This window comes from Pelobates fuscus, chromosome 11 (assembly GCF_036172605.1).
Source record: "Pelobates fuscus isolate aPelFus1 chromosome 11, aPelFus1.pri, whole genome shotgun sequence".
Taxonomy (NCBI): Eukaryota; Metazoa; Chordata; class Amphibia; order Anura; family Pelobatidae; genus Pelobates; species Pelobates fuscus.
This window is the reverse complement of record NC_086327.1, coordinates 100,878,820-100,885,183: the sequence shown is the minus strand read 5'-3', so window position 1 is coordinate 100,885,183 and position 6,364 is coordinate 100,878,820.

Here is a 6,364-nt window from a genome sequence, read left to right as displayed (position 1 = left end):
AGATGGCTCTAGCACTACAGGCGTTACTATCTCGTTCTAGTAATCAACCAGAAGAGATGGTGGTTCTCCAGAGAAGTGTCGTGGTTTCTTAAACCAAATAGGTATCCATTTCGAATTACAACCCTGCTCCTATCCCACAGATAGGGCGAAGGTTGGATTTATTATCACATTACTTATTGAGAGAGCTCTGAGATGGGCCAATCCATTGTGGGAGAATGATAATCCGTTAGTATATAATTATAATGCCTTTGTAGCTGCTTTCAGAAGAACTTTTGACCCTCCAGGTAGAAAGGTCAATGCAGCTAGATTACTGTTGCGCCTTAGACAAGATAACCGAACACTTGTGGATTATGCACTAGAGTTCAGGTCCTTGGCGGCAGAAGTTAAGTGGAATGAACAGGCTTATATAGATGTATTTTTAAACGGGTTATCAGACGTAATCCTTGACGAGGTTGCTACTAGAGAGCTTCCTGAAAATTTGGAGGATTTAATTTCTTTTATTTCTCGCATTGATGAACGTTTAAGAGAGAGGCAGAACACTCGAGAGAGAGACCGTAGACCTTCCTTTAAACTAGCTCCTTCATTTCAAAGTTCTGAATCCACAATCTCACTTTTTCCAGAACCTATGCAGATAGGCAATACTCGCCTCTCAGAAGAGGAGAGACAGTACAGGAGAAGGGAGGGGTTGTGTATGTACTGTGGAGTTAGAGGTCATTTACACCTAAATTGTCCTAATCGCTCGGGAAACGCTCGCACCTAAGTTTCTCTAGAGGACAGGCCTTGGGTGTTTCTATTTTGTCCTCTAATCATAATTATAAAGATCACAGGCTTCTGCTACCCGTTTCTTTAACTTAGGAGAGTGGAGTACTAGAAACTATGGCATTGATAGATTCCGGAGCTGCTGAGAGCTTTATCGACCAAGTTTTTGTTACCAAACACGCTATCCCATCCCAGTTAAGGGAAACACCCTTGGCCGTTGAGGCCATAGATGGTAGACCTTTAGTTGAGCCTGTTATTTTTCGTGAAACCATACCCGTTAAATTAACTGTTGGTATCTTACACGAGGAGGATCTATCTTTATTGCTTATTTCGTCTCCTTCTGTTCCCATAGTCCTGGGGTATCCTTGGTTAAAGAAACATAACCCTATTATTGATTGGGAATTAGGGGAGATAGTCTCATGGGGCCAGAGTTGTCAGGACAGGTGTTTACGGACAGTGTCACCGCTTTGCACAGTTAACACACCGATTAATTCTACCTACTCTACAGAGGTACAAATACCGCCCCTGTACCTGGATTTAAAGGCAGTATTTGACAAAAAGAATGCTGATACTTTACCTCCACACAGGTCTTTTGATTGTAAGATTAATCTACTACCTGGTACTATGCCTCCCAGGGGTAATGTATATCCTTTGTCTACTAAAGAGAACTTAGTCTTAGAGGAGTATATTCGTGAGAACCTTGAAAAAGGATTCATTAGGAGATCCTCCTCTCCTGCCGGGGCTGGGATTTTTTTTGTTAAGAAGAAGGATGGTACTCTAAGACCTTGCATTGATTATCGAGGTTTGAACAAAATAACCATTAGAAATGCCTACCCTATTCCTTTGATTACCGAGCTCTTTGATCGTCTAAAAGGCTCCAAAATTTTCACCAAGTTAGATCTCAGAGGGGCGTATAACTTGGTGAGAATTCAGCAGGGACACGAGTGGATGACGACGTTCAATACCCGTTATGGGCACTATGAATACACAGTAATGCCTTTTGGTCTCTGTAATGCACCGGCAGTATTTCAAGACCTGATCAATGAAGTTCTTAGGGAGTTTCAACATGACTGCGTTATTGTATATCTGGATGATATACTTATACACTCTAGAGAGATTGAGACTCACCACAGACAAGTCAGAAGGGTATTGCGCAAGCTTCTTCAACATGGCCTATACTGCAAATTGGAGAAATGCAGCTTTGACCAATCCCAGATAAACTTTCTTGGTTATGTGATTTCTGGGGAAGGGTTTAAGATGGACCCGGATAAGCTCCAGTCCATTTTAGATTGGCCTTTACCCAAGGGTCTCAAGGCCATTCAGAGGTTTATCGGATTCTCCAACTATTATAGGCGCTTCATTAAGGGATATTCTTCAATTATAGCTCCTATTACCAATATGACCAGACAGGGGGCTGACACTAAGAACTGGTCTACTGCAGCCCTTCTTGCCTTCAAAACACTCAAGGAACTCTTTGCTTCCGCACCAATTTTAGTTCACCCCAATACGACTCTGCCTTTCCTACTCGAGGTAGACGCCTCAGAGACAGGTATAGGTGCTATCCTGTCCCAAAGGTTAGGTGTGGATAAGCCCTTGCATTCGTGTGGTTTTTTCTCCAAGAAACTATCAGGTCCTGAGAGCAGATATGACATTGGTGACAGGGAACTACTAGCAGTTATCATGGCTTTGAAGGAGTGGAGACATTTATTGGAGGGTACCTTACATCCTGTTACTATTTTGACAGACCACAAGAACTTGTCCTATATTGGGGAAGCCAAGCGCTTGTCCTCCAGGCAAGCTCGTTGGTCTTTATTCCTCACGCATTTCAATTACGTGCTCACTTATAGACCTGGTTCTAAGAATTCTAAAGCCGATGCTTTGTCTCGCCAATATGAACCTTCTGCGATATCTGAGCCGGTTTTGTCTTCTATAGTACCCAGGTGCAATATTATCGCCAACACGAGTCTCAAGATTCACTCTCCGTTGCTTGATCAGATCATGAAGTTGCAGCATCTGGCGCCTAGACAGACTCCTGGGGCAAGGCATTTCGTTCCCCCTGAACTCCAACTGGAACTCTTACAGTGTTTTCACAACAGTAAGGCAGCTGGGCATCCGGGTATTCGCAAGACATGTTCCTTGATCTCTAAAGATTTCTGGTGGCCTTCTTTACGGAAGGATATTAGGGATTTCATCGGAGCATGTGAGGTCTGTATGAAGACTAAGCAACCTCATACGCTTCCATGGGGTTTGTTACATCCCTTGAACATTCCAGAGAGACCATGGTCCTGTTTGGCTATGGACTTCATTGTTGATTTGCCTGTTTCTAAAAAACAGACTGTAATCCTCACGGTGGTTGATAGGTTTACTAAGATGGCTCATTTCGTGCCCTTAACTAAACTCCCGACTTCTCCTGAATTGGCGGAGATATTCGCGAGAGAGATTTTTCGCTTACATGGGATACCTTCCGAAATTGTTTCCGATAGAGGTTCCCAATTTGTTTCACGTTTTTGGAGATCCTTCTGTTCTCAACTGGGCATCAAATTGAATTTCTCTTCTGCCTATCACCCTCAGTCTAACGGAGCTGCTGAACGTACCAATCAAAAGATTGAACAATATTTGCGTTGTTTTGTTTCTGAACACCAGGATGATTGGGTCGGTTTGATTCCTTGGGCGGAGTTTGCACACAATAATCTTGTTTGTGATTCTACTCGTTCCAGACCCTTTTTCATGAATTATGGCTTTCATCCTTCCATTCTTCCCTCGGTCTCTCCTTCCCAAGGGGTACCGTCGGTTGATGTTCATGTTGCCAATTTGAGGAAGTTGTGGGATCAGACTCGACAAATTCTCCTGCATAATTCCATGTTGTTCAAGAAACACGCTGATAAACACAGAAGGGCGGCTCCGGTTTTTGTTCCAGGTGATAGGGTATGGTTGAGTACAAGAAACATTCGTTTAAAGGTGCCTTCTATGAAATTCGCTCCTCGTTACATTGGTCCCTACAGGGTTCTGACTCGAATCAACCCAGTTGCGTATCGCCTAGCTCTTCCAGCTGCCTTACGCATCCCTAACTCCTTTCATGTTTCCCTACTGAAACCGCTAGTCTGCAACAGATTTTCCTCCACTATATCCTCTCCTCGCTCTGTTCAGGTTGAGGGTCAGGAGGAGTATGAAATCAACTCCATCATCGATTCTCGAATCTCCCGGGGGAAGTTACATTATCTTATTGACTGGAAGGGATATGGCCCTGAGGAGAGGACTTGGGTACCTCAAGAGGATGTACATGCTCCCCGCCTCCGCAGGGCTTTTCACTCCCGTTTTCCATCTCGTCCCGGTTCCTTCCGCCCGGTGGGCGTTTCTGAGAGGGGGGGTACTGTCAGGGTACCTGTAGTCTCTACCTCAGAGGAGGTGAGAGACTTAACGTTTATCCTTGCAGAGGGGTTGTTTCTTCCGTTCCTCGCGTTTCCCTCGGCCATTTACAAGCTGACCGCGAGGGATCCACTTCCTTATATGACGCGACGCTCAGTAGTCGACGTCATGACGCCAACCCGGGACGACCTGTCAGTCAAGTCCCGAGCACTAATCAGGACTCGTCGGGGGCGTGATTACCCTCTAGAATCAGGTATAAAGTAAGGCTTTCGGCATCTGCTCATTGCCCTGTCGTCGTTCTAGCCTGTCTAGTCACTCAGTGCTCTTGTATTCTCGTTGTCTCTTTGGTTCTGACCCGGCTTGTTTGTACTACCCTGTTTATCTCTGTTACCCTTTGACTCGGCTTGTCTCTCGTTTACCTGTCCTCTCGTTCCCTCGACCTCGGCTTGTTCCTAGACCATTCTCTACTTACTCATTACGTTAAGTCCGGCCATTCTAAGGTCCGGTATACGTACCTACCACCTGTTTGTACTCTGCGTGTTGGATCCCTGTCCCGATCCTGACACTGTACACCAACGCGTATTTGTTCATCTATGAAGAAGAGCACTTGTTGGAGAGGTACACATGCAGTATATTAGTTTACTACAGATTTATAGATGACCTGGTTATCGTATGGGACAACACAGTCGAAGAAGCACAGAGAATGGTCCAGGACCTCAATCAACTCCAGACGCCTATTAAATTCACAGCATACATCAGCACAGAGAAAGTGCATTATCTGGATTTACAAATAACTGTGGGGTCCTCAGGTCTTCAATACTCATTATATACCAAACCTACGGACAGAAATACAATTCTCCATTACCAGAGCGCACATCCAATGGGCTCTAAAGAACTCGTTACCAAAGGAACAGTTTCTAAGAGTCATTAGAAACAACTCAGACGTGGCAACCAGGGAAACTCAGATCCTTGAGATGAATGCAAAATTCCTACAAATGGGATATAAACGACAAATCCTCAAGAAAGCGCTAAAATAAGCCCGATGTGCACGCGCTATTGAAAATAGAAAAAAGCCTTCAAGTTTAGTGTTTTTTACCATGGTATTCCACCAATTATCCCCACAAGTGGCATCGTCTTTTAGGAAGAATTGGAAGATACTATCCAGTGACGATACACTCCAAAAGTGTTTAAAGAAGCACCGTTAGTTTGTTTTAAAAGAAACAGAAGTCTGAAGGATCTTCTTGTCCGTACTGACCCTACGTATAGTTATCTGAAAACCACTAAGGAACAGATAAAGGGATCGGTCAGATGTTTGGGCTGCGTTACTTGCAGCCACATGACCCCAGCAAGGACGTTCAGCCATCCCCATAATAATAACATGTATTCCATCAGATTTACGATTACATGTAAGACCACACATGTAATCTATAAATTAAGCTGCCCATGCGGCCTTTGTTATATTGGGAAGACAGAAACGGCTATCTGCGAACGTATCGGAGGACACAGATCCAGCATTCGACTAGCATACAGAGACGGTCATTCAGACAAACCTGTTGCAAAACACTTCTTTGAATTAGAACATCCTTTGGTCACATTGAAGTTCTTGGCTATCGATCATATTCCTGTACCTAGGAGAGGTGGTGATCGGGGGAAGATGCTACTCAATAAGGAAGCATATTGGATACACAAACTAAATACAGTGTCCCCTAGAGGTCTAAACGAATCTTTGTCTTTACATTTATTTCTGTAGAATAAATCTTTTTGGCCCCTTCTTGCAATTTTATTATGTAGCTATCATTGTTATTATTTTAATTTTTTACTACTAAGCATTGCAAATATATTAGACCAAGGGATTTATGGTACCAATATTTATCACATGATACTTACAGTTTAAAAAAATATATAGAGGGTACCCTAGTTATTTAGAGTTTAAAAAAAAACATAGAGGGTACACTAGTTCCTTTTGGTAAAATAAATTTATATATACATGTATATGGTGCTATAAGCAAAATACGATTGTACCCTTGGTAATCTTAGCAATGCTTAGTTTTGCAAGCAATTTAGTAGATAGATGTAATTATTCTTCTGTTTTATTTGTTTTGCACTTTACTATAGCCAATACACATTGTCACTTTAATTCTTTGCACTTCAGCACTTTGAAAACACTGGCACTTTATAAATAATGGCACTTTTTATATATAATTACAGTTTACATAATATAAAAGATATGTCCTTTGAT